At 31.3% G+C, this 15,219-nt stretch overlaps 1 pseudogene; it reads left to right on the top strand.

The window, feature by feature from the left end:
• The first annotated feature begins 524 nt into the window (after positions 1–524).
• LOC121392394 lies at positions 525–14,376 on the top strand (annotated as a pseudogene).
• Positions 14,377–15,219: the final 843 nt, after the last annotated feature.

Below are 15,219 nucleotides of genomic sequence, written 5' to 3' on the forward strand. Positions count from 1 at the left end.
TAAACAAGAAAAACATTCTCCTCATCCCTTGGTATATTATATTTATGTAATAAATCATTTACGTAATTTGTAAATTCATAATGATCCCCTCTCTATACGCTTGTCAATTTAGGAACTTTAGAAGAAATGAGCCCTTGATGGCATTTTTTTCGAAATTCTGAGATTAGGGGAAGTCCCTACTATGATTTGCATATTAATTAATAACGTGGCTGGCATGGTGTTATAAAAGGAAGGAGTTTAGTTTGCATTTCGACCAGAGATCAAGATTGATTTTCCGAGAGTGTTCATCCTCACCAAAATGTTGCAGTTGTAGCTACTATTGTGGACCTTCCGAAGAAATAGGAACCCTTTCAATAAAAGAAAGGGAACACCCTGTCTGTCCCTTGATACAGCCAGAAACAGATTTTACAGGAAACATGGAAACATGTCGAGTCCTGTAGAAAAGCTGCGGAAGGGGAATAATACTTTTCCATCGTAACTTAGAGTTTTTTTTTAGTTAGTGGATTTTACTTTTACTTTTGCAGCATATTGAAATGGAACATGATGCTTTGCATTGTTTTCCAAAATTCCGAGATGTCCCAAACCCAGAAAAACGAGAAGAAACTTGGCCTTCGAGACCATGCACTCAAAGTGGTAGAGGCCATTGGATTAGCGTAAGCTTTCTGGAGACAACATATACTCTGAAACAAGTACTACAGATCTTGGCTCAGTTTTCATGTGAGACATGTATACTGGACGTAACATTTTGAGGTATATGAATGTGTATTATAAAGTAATAAATTAATAATATCTATATAGCATTGTAGGGAAAGCCTTAGTTTTGGACACTGGAGAATTTATTTGGGGATGATTTTTAACTGGAGATGGTGAAAAGGCGTGGGGGGAAACATTTTTACACCTATGTTGCTGATCACATGAAGTTTTTGGACTTTCACAAACTTATGCTATTCAAGAACAAAGTGCAAAGACTAGGCCAGCAGTCATAAACATATAAATGCTGCTAAATAAAACTTAATGATAATAGTTATTTAAAAAATACACTTTTATCTAGTTTACTATATTGTGTAGTTTTTAATATTTTTAAAGGATAGAATAAGAATGTTAGTCTTGTAATCAGTTACAATATTTGATGTATAAAAACTTTTGGGAAAAATCAACTTAATATGAAGTACATTACTATTAGATGGACAACATTTATATATCATCATAGTTGTGAATGACAACATAACTGAGAAACTAACAAAAATAATCAGAGAAAAGATGTACTACTATAAAATTTAATGACTTAAACAGAGCTACTCATTTTTTTTTATGGGGTAACCATGGGAAAACCCAAAGTTGGCGTTTTTCACTCAAGCCATACTTGTTCCCAAACTTCTTTCAATTTCTTTCAAAGCCTATTAGTAGATAATAAAAGGTAACAGACCAAATTACCATAGTTACTAAGGATGTTGTCTAACTATAACAACGTGCTAATATCAAATAGACAAAACAGACTATTACAGCCATAAATATTAATCATATTTTGTGGTCATACTTATAAGGATATTGGGTCCATATTATACAACATTAAAGTTAATCAACCTGCACAATGTTTATTTGTATATTTGAACTATAGTAAGATTGTGGTATTAACAGGTATGCTCTGAGTCTTAATAAGTGCATATTATATAATGAGATATATATTATAGCGTGTTTTAGAAAAAGCTAGTTTTTCCCAATAAAATCATGGAACTATATTAAAGCTATTTGTTACTATTAACAGATGTTCAATATAGTAGTAACCACAATAATAGATTAGAGAACTCTGACTGCAATTAAAATTCTGTGCATGACATGCTATAATAAATTTACTGACAAGTCGCGCATTTCTCGAGTGTGGATGATGACAAGCATATTTCAGCTCTAGCTCAATAATATGTGTAGCAGGAATCCAAACGACTACAACAGCAATTTTACGCCTTAGCATTTCCCGTGAAAAAATCCTAAGGGAAGAGAGAGAGAGGTAATACAATAAACCACAAAGCCATAAAACTTTAATTGATTCATAACCATCCTCTCAGGCAACCATCAAAAGAGGTTATCATGAATTTTTATCCCTTCATTGTATTACAACGGTATCCTTGGTTAGTTTCAAGGATTACAAATAACGTCATGAGACAAGACACTATTAGTTTCATTTAGACGTCAGCACTTGTATTTAATTTACAGGTTAATAATATGTCACATGTTAGTATTGGTTTAAACAATATATTTACATAGCCATGAAATGCCCCCTACAACCTAACAATAGCTTGAAACAAACATGAACCTATTTAAAACAATACCAGTGAAATTCCTAAACTAACTCACAAAGCTAAATAAACTATTACCACTACTATTGTCAGACATTATGCTAACATACTTCTTTCTTCATAGACCTTTTACATGTCTTAAAATATCAATTCAAAAAAAAAAAGTGTAAAGTTCAGGTCTTGTTATCATAAAGTTGACTATTTGATAAATTGCTATCTAGCAGTCATCCCACTAGACACACACACTTTACTTCTTGTAACTCATAATTGACAATAACTGTAAAGTTGAGTTCTATATCATATCTAAATCACTTGTTACACAGTATGTACACTAATAAATATATCGTAAATGGCATTCATTTCATTTCTTTCTATTCCATTTTACTCTATAATTGTACATTCCTAAACACTTTAGATTTATTTTGTGTCTTCATTCTTAAGAAAATAAACTAGGAAAGCCTAAAATTCATACAATTACCATATTAATGAAAATTTTTAATGATTTGTTAATGATACAAAGTAGATGTTGAAAAACACATACAATGGACACTTTGTCATCAACAAAACAATTACTTACGCTAATGTTCCTGGTTCATAAAGCATAATAGGCACAACAGGAGACTCCTTATTCCATAGACTATGAAGTTCCTTCAATGCGGACTTTTCAAAATATCTGTGTGTGTGTGAGAAGAGAGGGAGAAAGAGAAAGAGAGAGAGAGAGAGAGATAGAGAGAGAGTGTTGAGAGAGAGAGAGAGCGAGAGAGAGAGAGAAAAAGACAGAGAATTATTGAGGTCAAGATGGTCAGCCCTTTCAACTATACAGTCTATTACCCACATACATGTACTTGATACATACTTACTATATTCTTACTCAAATACACTTATAACAGTACTTAGTATTCAAATAATTAAACCACTCTAATGTGGCTTACTGTTCTATGGGTTTTGGGTCGTAGCCAAGGCTCAAGAGTTTCTGTACACATTTAAACACTATAAGAGCTGAAGCCAATGAAGGTATCAACATGTTTACTTACAAGTACTCCTCAGCCCTTATGGTATGATGACAATTTCTGATTCATCTAGTAGTATATTAGTTGTTATACTACATTAACTTTCTTCTTGAGCTATAAGAACACATAACCACATAAATGTTATCACCTGTACTCTAATAATACTATGTACTGCTTTCCTTGTCTGCTGTTTGTTTCTATCTTTTCCTCTTTCAACTTTAGGATTAATCACATGCACTCTTTTCTAAGGCCTACAATTCCTTTAGTACTACAACGTCAGTGACTTTGTATATGAAATCATTATTAAGATCACACTGTTAGCTAGAAATCTTATTACTATGTATGTAGATATATGGTTTTTCATGTATTACCTGCTGTTTTCAATCAGTTGATTTTCACCTCGTCTTTGACCTGAGGGAATACACTAGAGAGAGTATTCTTTTAATAACTTTGTATTGAATATGCTTTGTCATTAGAAATCTTATTTCTTTATAACAGGAAGTAGATTTTCCAATAACAGAACTATGTGAGCTACCTTCATTTGTCCCATCTTCTCCTTTAGGATGATTTTCAAAGACGTTATTATTTTTGTAGAGAACAGAGCAGTCCATGGAAGAGCCATAGACATTGGAATGAGAATGTTTGACGAAGATGATTAATAATGTCCTGTGAAAGCAGATTAATTGGAAACTAATCTGTATAGATTGTTTTTGAAAGTTGGCTAATACGTTATTGTTCAACAGGTAACAAAACCATTAAAATTAATGTACTAAACAATATAACAAGATTGTCATCTTAATAGTATTCTAGTCCAGTCAAAAAAGTTGTGGTCTGCCCAATAAGTGAACTAATAGGTTGGCTCAAACTTAGAACTTAGATTACAATCATATGCTTCACAGTTATTGATAATTAAATTCATTATTTGCCATGGTTGTTGTCAAACTATTTGCATGAGCTAACTATTTTTACAGGCACTTATAATAACAAGAAATGAAAACCCCCATGGTACAGGAGTCCAAACAATCTCAAACAAGGACTGTCTAGCACGTTTAATGTACAAGGCAAATTAATTAACTGTTTTCGACAATATTATACAGTCAGGCTGATAGAATGTTGTTCTATTGACATAGGGGATTTCAATTATTTTTACTGTGGCACGTGCATAGCTTTAGTTGAAAACACCACAAAAAATGAAATTAGGAATAAAATTTGTTTGTCGTTAACACAGAATTACTGGTGTGTACATCGTAACAAAAAAGAAAGAATGAGTATAATCTAATACCTTTCAAGTCATACATTTGCCTAGAATAGTAAACATTAGTTAAAATTTGAGACATGTGGCCATGAAGGTTTTCTAATGAAGGCAAGCAACTTATAATTTAGTACAACAGTTTGGAGGTCTCCAATTTAACTTAATTCCACACATACAGATACGACAAGGCATTTCCTTTCAGCTGCTTCAATTAATGCAAGAATGTGAAGTAAACGCTTATAATAGTTGTAGACTATGGTTATACAAGTACATGTCAGCCTAGAATATTAGAAGACACATTACTAAACGGGAAAGTGGAAACCCATGACATGAATATCTGCGACAGTTATGATCTAAGTGTACATGTAATCATTCTGATTATACTTGTAGGGTATAGGTAGGCAACACTCCCAAAATGCTAAAATTAGGAATTATTACTGTTGAAGTGAATTTGGGAAATCTGTTGTGTCAAAAATGTCTTCACAACTTTAAAGTTAGCTCTACATGAGTGATCCAAATGCTATTTGGGGTGGGTAGGATAAAGAATTCTGAAAAGAGTAAAAAGGATAAATATTTCATTACTTAGTCCATAAATTCCAATCTATTTGATCCCAATTCTTGTCAATATCAGAAAATTTCTAAAATGCCATGTCTATTTCATTTATTCAAGTTCATATAATTACCCTATCATGATGCTATTTACTTAAAAAAAATAATGCAATAAGAAAACGTTATATCAGATACATTGCTCCTGGCGGCCAATTATCAGACCTGAGGACATAGCTAATGGCATGATCTTACAAGACAATTACCTTTGTAGTGGTTAGTCTGACATGAAAATCACCAGGTTTCAACACATGAGCTCATTGAACAATCAGCATGCATGTATAAGATGTACAATGTATATGAATCATATACATGTACTGTACCCGTATCTACGTGATGTACATGTCAACTACATGTATAGAGTTATACATCCATCAATGTATATGTACATATCACCCATACATATGTCAATACATGTACACATACATATAACCATGTATTGTAAACACTTATGATGTTTGAGGAAGGAAGCTTTCTTTATTAAGAGAAATGATTAAAGATGCAATGGAGTGTAGTCTAACTAGATTACCCTTTGTTACGCTCATCCATCACCACCAGAAGGAATGCATGCTTTCTCTAGTCCACCTAACACAACTAGACAGAATCATTAGTAATCTACTAGCTCAGACAGCACTCTCTATCATAGCTAAATTATAACCTAGTGATACTCCCAAGCAAAGACCTGTACTAATGAACCAGTCTGGTGTGTATTTATAATCAAAAAAAGGTATCTGTGCAACAACATATGCATAGAGGCACAGGTGTGCTTTAAAAGCAGCCTACGTTAAATATTTTTTATATTAGGTTAATTTTTCCCCCCATTTCTAAATTTTCATGAAGTTTATAAATCACAAATTAAATTAACGTACAAAAAATTATCGCTACGGTTTATATCATGCCTTCTTCTGAAAACTAAACATCATAAACATTACAAAAAAACACAAATTCACAATAAGGTCCAATTTACAGTAATTGAAACAGATGATTTAATTGTTATGATGCTAAGGTTATTGTACTGTATCTGAACTTTTATCTATAAAATTCTTCACAAATAAAGATATGATGTAATTTTAGGTGGCAACTGGTTTACTAGCTTCAGTTAGAAATGTCCATCTATGTAAACTATTGTAGCCTGACTGACTAGACTAACTGACTGACTAACAGATGTAACACTGGGTTAATGGGCATGGTCCAGTCATGTTTTTCAAATGTAAATGATGACTCCTGTTATATCATTATTTTGATAAAAATTGTATAATACCAACTATTTCAGATTTAATTAATTGTTTCTAAGTTAATTTTAAATGATAAGTAACTAGTAAGTGATGGTAACTCCTATTTTTTCTCAATCAACACTTGTAATATGGAATCATATAAAGTACATACTATACTATTAAAACAGCAATACTAAGATGGAATTTCTCCTTGAAAGGTGGTGTTGATGTTGTTGGAATAATATTAATAGAAAGTTTTGGTTAATAATGATGTTAGTACATAGTAAGGTACATAAGGTCCAGCAATATAGGATATGCTAAGTTTTTTATTAATGGGTATTAATACCAGTAATTATGATACGTGTAATCTGATTAGAGAAATAATTTAGAGAATACTCCCTATAATAACTACCCTTAACTATAATAACAATATTGTAATAATTGTAATTAGCAAGATCTGGGTCAAAAATTTAATGTCTTACTAGAATATTGATAAGTTATATGGGTGTTATACCACCACGGAAACCATATGGTATATATAAGATCATTTGAGTACGTCAATATGATCTAAAACATAGCCATATTCCCTTGTGGTTATGAAACTTAACAATTAGGAAACACAAACAGATATAGTAGATACATGTATGTAGATAGCTTTGATTCAAGAAAGCTGATCCCACATTTTGAAAATGAATTATACCAAAAAATGACACTATTTGCATTGTGAGACAAAATGAAAGTAGATCATAATGTGTCAAAAAATGAATTATGTAAGTTTAAACCCTAACACAAGAAAAGTGGTCAAGGTAAAGTAAATGATACACTACTCAGCAATTTACAATGTATAAACTATTTTAACTGATGTAATTGATGTAGTGAGTGTTTGGTTTTTTATTTAATGATAAAAACTGATAAAAAAAAACGACATGAAACTATCATATTTCTTTATACAATGTTTTTACTACATATCAACTTTCATTAGTTCTGATCTACTATTTCAGCTGAAATAAGTTGATAACATAAAACTTACTTTCGGTTTACTGATAAAAACTTATAACAGATAAACGACAAAGTACTATCGTACAATGTTTTCCTAACAAGAGACATTTTCCCAGTAAAGTCTCTGTTGGACTAAACACTATACAACAGTGCTTGGTTTATAAAAACTTACAAGAACTAAACAACCAAGTACTATTATACAATGTTTAGCCAACAAAAGACATTTCCCAGCAAATGAAGACAAAAAATCATATAGCTGCTGACATGAAAGTGCTTGTGTGAGTATTTTACTGAAGATATTACAATGGATTTACTATAACAAGATTACTATATTAAATTCTCTGTGTTATTATGATAGCACTAATTATAAAATACTAGAGAGCAGTACTGTGATATAGAATTAGTTTTTCTCATCAACAAAAGTTTTCACTCACAGAAATTACAATGGGGGACAACCACACAATATTGAAATAAACAGGATAGTTAATAATCCCCTCATACAATGCTTATCATAATTCCACTAGCTTTCTCATAATATCAAAGTAAACAGGACAGTTAATACACCTCTTCATACAATGCTTGTCACCATTCCACTAGCTTGATGAGGGATAATCCCTTACATAGTAAGCATAAACAAAATCTCTATTAAAAAAAAAATATTAAATTTTAAAATAATATCTCTCCTCATCAGATTCACTAACTATATAACGAGGAGATGCCCATATTATAACAAACACAGCAGTCAACAACATAATAAATTAATATAAAGATAAACAGGAAGACCCTAACATAATTAATAGTAATCACGATTACCAACCTACAATTGAGGGACATTTTGTTTACTATACAGGTATAATTATAATTTAAGTAAATTTGTATATCATATACAATATGGGAACATTTTTTCTACTCTAAGAGTCCTGATAAGATGGGCAAAGTAAACCAGGAAAAAACTACATCTACCACATCCATTAAACTACATGTACCACATAATGTTACATTACATATACCAATATAATTATTAAACTAAATATACCACATACAGTAAAGTACATATACTACATATATTTAAAGTACATATACCACATACATTAAAGTACATATCCACATATATAAAGTACATATATCACATATTATGATAGTGGCCATAATGAGAGAGGGTGATAACAGTCACAATGTATAGTATAAAGCAGATAACAATTTTTTTATTGTGAGAAGATCTATGATTACTTGAAGTATACAGATGAAACTAAATAAACAGGATGAAACTATATCATACATAATAAGAAGGGTAAGTTTTCCCTACTCTAAAGAAAGGTCCTATTTCTGAGAAGGTCAAATTAAACAGGATAACATATAAATATTTTACATCATATTGTCCTAGCTAGTACTACTTTCTATGACCAGTCATCAAGTCTTTATTTACTCTTAAATATTAAGTATTACTATCGCACTAAGATGGTTCTGATCGATGATACTGCCATCATTGCAGTTTTGCTAATGGGACAGATGATAAGCTAAGCTGTTGCATTCTTTTAAGCTAAAATACTCAATTAGTCAAGCTAAATATCAATTAACCATAATATATGGTAATAATAATATTTAGCAGTTGTGATGTGTACTGGTATACACAGATGAAAAAACATTAATATTTGATGTACACGACTAATCCAATCAGGTTTCATCTGCATTAAAGGTTAATTTGTTTAGTCAATTAGAGTGTATCATCCTGGTTGTCATAGAAACCACCTTGATTTGACAGGTTTCTATTTTATTACTACACACACTGCAAACTGGTTACCATGGCAACCAGTTGACCTAGTGGGTTTCTATACAGGACATAGCCAAACCTCATATGAAAAACAAATACTTTATATGGTAGATATTATATGTAATGCATGAATTGTACTCACACATAATATGAGTTATCAATAGCTATGGCTACAATTAATACATGTGGGATCAACATAGAACTAATTAAAAATACAGCATATAAAAATGGAACTTCTGGTTCTGCAGTATATAGAATTCGTCATGGTGAACAGTTTTAAGGTTATCAATTTATAGGAGAAACCATGCTACGTGATATGAAATCATTGGGTAATTCAATGTGATACAACATGTATTGCTTAAAATTTAAATTTTATAATTTTAATTGGCTTTATTGTGTATGATATTCTAAAAATACAATCCTCATCTAATAACGAGCATCATTAATGAACGAGATCAATTGCTGACATAAATTGTTGGTTGATATGGTTAAGGTTGTAAGACATTGAAAGGTAAGAGGTATCATCATCAATAGCTATATTACAACACTAGAATAACACAATAAAGAATAAGTTATAAAAATATAGTTTGACAAAACCTTACAATTGCTTGGCATACTTATGACAACGGCGTGACTAATCACACTTCAAAGCTTGAAAAGTAATACATACTTACTTACAAAGTTGTCATTACATACTACTTATAACATTGCTAATTATAATACTGTATTAGTAAGTTACATATACCCTATATATTACATATACCAATATATTATTGAGCAAATCTATTGGCTGCTAAGTGGTCCTCTACTACACCCTTTACTCCTTTATGATTTTTTGTAAATGAGTATATAAACAGGAAATATCAATAACTGATTGAATCACGGCAATAAGTATTGTGAGTACGAGACTTTCAAAACAGGAAATACTGGAATCTGTTTAAAATCAACGTACCATATACTAAACATACTCAGCGGAAAGGTAGGAACATTCAATTTGGCAAAACACCCTATAGAGTTTATATTATCTCTGTTTATTAACTCTTTACATGACAAAGACATTTTTGAAATTTTTCAAAGGAATATATCGAAAAGTAAAACCTAGAATGTTCTTTTTCTCATTTACAGAACACAAATGTTTAGGATCACATGTTAACTATATTATTTGTCTACTTTCGTCTTCTCATTTACCGTTTCATGCAACTTTGAAGTCAACCAAAAAGTTAACTTGTATACAGTAAACCACTAATACATATGGTAATCAATGACATCATTACTTTTATTGCAAGTGCTTTGAATTGGGAATAACTGATCAAAGCTATTGCATTTTGCTGCTGGAGAAAAATGTCTTTGAATAGTTCCATAGCTTATGCCAAATCTTTAATCTTCAAAGTTAGTAAATAATAATCCTGTCCCTTACAACAACAGCAGTACCATTAAAACAAACTTAGGACGATTTTTACAATTTTTATTTTATTATGAACATATTGAAGTAATGCCTCATAGAGTATAATCCTATCTATTGCTAATAACAATACTGTTAACCTATTTACAACAACAGTGTGATGTGATATCATCTCTTTTAGCTATTTCCTGCTTTTGTATATTTTTGAGTGGGAGTTAAAACATTAGACACTTATCATAAAAAATTGTGATCTTACTACAAACACATGGTGGAGGTTAAATAGGTGGATTAATACACATTTATATGATGGTGTATCAAGGCTAAGGATGAGGTTAAATATATGTACATTATTTATGAGATAATAAAAGTATATACTTTGTATGTTCAGTTAACTCAGTGTTATAATTCTGGCTAGGAACAAGCTAGAGAGAGATGGTTTGCACCACTTACAAGTCTGCCGAAAGATTTTATCAAAAATAGAGTGCTACTATTCAGGAAAGATATAAAACAGAAACCCAATATAATGTAAATGGCATTCTTTGCATTCCACCATGGCTGGATGTCACATGCAAACATCCTCTAGTTTTCAGTAGAAAAAGTTCAGAAACTGATAGAAATATCTTTAATAGTAAAAGTAGGATAGATTAAGAAGAAGCAGCAGCAAGAATATAATAAGCTTCAGTATGAATCACAAAAAAACTTTGCAACTATGACACAATACATAAGTTAGGTTGATGATGTTGCCGTAATTGAAATTCCAATAAACCACAATCAACATCATCACAAACAGAGCATATGTACATGTAAATGATTACATGCACAGATACTATATCAGTACATGTATTTACAAAGTTGTCATTACATACTACTTACAACAATGCTAATATATAATACTGTATTAGTAAGTTACATATACCCTATATATTAAGTGATATACATTTACTGATATATTACTGAGCAATTCTATTGGCTGCTAAGTGGTCCTCTACTACACCCTTTACTCCTTTACGATCTTTTTGTAAATTGAGTATATAAACAGGAAATATCAATAAACTGATTGAATCAACGGCAATAAATATTGTGAGTACGAGACTTTCAATAACAGGAAATACTGGAATCTGTTAAAGTCACGTACCATATACTAACATACTTAGCGGAAAGTGTAGGAACATTTATTTTGACAAAAACACTCTATAGAGCTGATATTATTCCTTTATCAATTTCTTTTAAATGACATATGAGATTTTTAAAATTTTAAAAGAAGATATTAAAAAGTGAAAGCTGGAAACTTCTTTTTTTTCATTTACAGAACACCATTCCTCACAGAATATGCTAGTAGTATAGACCCACTGGACTACAAGTCATCATTCATGTGACCATCAATGTTATAAATGATGTATCTACCTGAGTTCAATATATAGTATATAAACTTAGTATTATACTAATGGTGAAGACTTTAATATAGTACATTAAAATTATAATCACTAACTGTACTACTTCATTGTTCATTATACATGTAGTGTGTCGTGTACCATGATTGTCTCAGATTACTAATATTTTCTATTATTCAAGACCTCATATTATTCATACCAATATTTATTGATATTTTCTATAGTCTTGTAAAGGAGTTAAGGTATAATGGAGGAAACTTAGTTACACAAACTAATAAAAAGTTAAATGATACATGCTTATAAACTTTGTACTTAGAGTATATGTAATTTACTAATACAGTGTTATATAGCAATTTTTATTTTTATTAGTCAATAAGGAACTTTTATTAACATATTGATATAATACCTCATAGAGTATATCCTATCTATTACTAATACCAATTACTGTTAACCCTATTTACAACAACAGTGTGATGTGATATCATCTCTTTTAGCTATTTCCTGCCTTTGAATTTTGAGTAGGAGTTAAAACATTAAACCTTACATAACAAAATCATGATCTTACTATAGACATGTGGTTGAGGTTAAATGGGGGTGGATTAATACACACTTTATATGGATGTGGTATCATGCAAAGGGATGGGAGTTAAGTATATGGGCATATACAATGTACATGTACATAATTTATGAGATAGTATAAGTACATATACATGTAACTGATTACAAACATATACTATACCACTACATATAATGATGATAACTCATACATATACATGTAACTGATTACAAACATATACCATACCACTACAATGATGATAACTCAATATTAGTACATGTACATGTATTATACTTACATGTGTGGCAGCAATGTATCCTCCACAATCCTCCAAAGCTTTTAGTAAATGTTCCCATCATAATGTCCACATCAGCAGGATTGATTCCCAAATACTCTGTAACACCTCGACCTGTAGGGACCCATTGCACCCATACTATGTGCTTCATCAAGATACAAGTAAGCCTATACATTATGAGAGAGAAAGAGGAGAGAGTGAGAGAGAAGAATTACATGATTTGCTACACTACATGAAAGCAACATTCATTCATTATCATCGTGACAATTTTTAAAAGCATAGTGTTAAACCATTTTAACAATTGCTTTCAAAAAAGTGAGACCTACTATAGGTATTGCTCCAATAATCCTCACAAAAGGATATATCTATCAAAGACATATCAATGTTATTCTTATCCCAAAACATTGAACCTCTCCTATTTGGGGAAGGTCTTATCTTGCCGTTACAACATATAGGGTGGTCTTTATTGGATCTTGTTGATTCTAGGTATATGAATTCCTCTCAGTAAAGATAAAATATATGCAACATTATGTGAAAATAAGGAGGTTTATCTTCCTCTATCACCTGTCAATACAAAGAGGAAGGTTTTCCCTACCTCTTCCAAGTGAAAACCTTTGTTCTAACTTATCAAAGCTCATTGTTAGATATAAAGAGATTACAGATATATACTGAGTTATATCTGCTTTAAAAAGTGTGTGTAAGATCTCAAAAATGAATTTCAATATCATTATTGTCATTGTTATATAACCATAGTTACCTCAAGTGTGAAGGGGGAAATGTCTAACTGAAGGTAATGAGGTGAAGTGAAGGAAGTACATAATAGTACAACCATTTTTTAACCATTCAATAATCAAAATCAACGTTTGTCCTACAGAAAACACTTTATACTTGCAAAACTAAGGATGAAGAACTACATTGTTCTTGCCCAGACTTAAAAAACAAAGTAAGAATGAACTGCACTTGTTTTACTACTGAATATCGTGACTGTCTTGAAGCTTTGAGGAAGGGACAGACTGAAAGTGGAATCTTTTTGCTTAAAACTGACAACTTGTACCTTTTAAAGTATAACATTGTATTTAACAAACATGATGCTTCATCTCTATACATTGTATAGGCCTATTGTGATATGGAGACTGATGGTGGTGGATGGACTGTCATTCAAAGAAGAATAGATGGCTCTGTTGACTTCTATCGCAACTGGAACGATATGTTCATGGTTTTGGCCATACCTCAGGAGAGTATTGGCAGGACTGAGAAACATTTATCACTTAGCAAATAGTGATGTATCAACACAACTACGAATTGATATGATAGACAAGAATAATAACAGTGCATATGCCAGTTACTCTACCCTTTTACATAGGTGGTTCTACTACTGATTATACTCTCCATGTATCTGGATATAAGGGTACTGCTGGAGACTCACTTGGGATCACACTAAACTCATGAGATTTTCTACTAAAGACAATGACAATGACCAAAGCAGTGGTAATTGTGCTGTTGCATTTACTGGTGCATGGTGGCATAATAGCTGCCACTCATCCAATTTAAATGGTAAATATGGTAATGATGGCTTATGGAAGGGAGTAAACTGGAATCAATGGAGGGGGTTATTACCATTCTCTAACATTTACTGAAATGAAGGTCCGTCGTGTTTAATTGTTATGTACAATTAAGAATGAGAAAAACAATTTTAATTATGTTTTGTTGTGATGTCAATTTAATTGATTTAAATGTTCTTTAGTGGATTAAATAAATCTTTGACATAGACTTCTAAAATTAAGGTTAGTGGTGTTAACAAGACAGCAGTGATGAGTAAAGGAAATCATATGATGGTCATTTTAGACATCAGTTTGAAGTTCATAAATCACATAGAAATGTTTGCCAAAACATAGAACATGTCCACTAAGACTTAGAAACTTGTTCTGGAAATGTTTATATTAATAAATTCTTTCACATGAAATAGTTATTTTCACAACAAAAAATATTCAATTATAAAAATAATTGTTTGGTAAACATTGAACCTATCTTCTTATTTAAGCAAGGGCTTCCCTGACCTCTCTTCTTTCAACTATCTTGCTATTACCACATAAAGGATAAAACTATATCAACATTATGTGAAAAAGGAGATTTATCTGTCACCTGTCAATACAAAAAGGATGGTTTTTCCCTGACCTCTTCCATTGACTTATCTGTCCTCTTGCCTTCTTTGGTTATGATATTGACACAAAAGGAATGACTACTCCACCCAAAAACATGTTTACCACTCTAAACCTTGCTGCTAACTTATCAAAAGCTCATCACTATATAAAGAGATTACAGATATATACTGAGTTATATCTGCTTTAAAAAGTGTTGTAAGATCTCAAAAATGAATTTCAATATCATTATTGTCATTGTTATAACCATAGTTAACTCAAGTGTGAAGG

Source organism: Gigantopelta aegis, unplaced genomic scaffold (genome assembly GCF_016097555.1).
Source record: "Gigantopelta aegis isolate Gae_Host unplaced genomic scaffold, Gae_host_genome ctg3733_pilon_pilon, whole genome shotgun sequence".
Classification (NCBI taxonomy): Eukaryota; Metazoa; Mollusca; class Gastropoda; order Neomphalida; family Peltospiridae; genus Gigantopelta; species Gigantopelta aegis.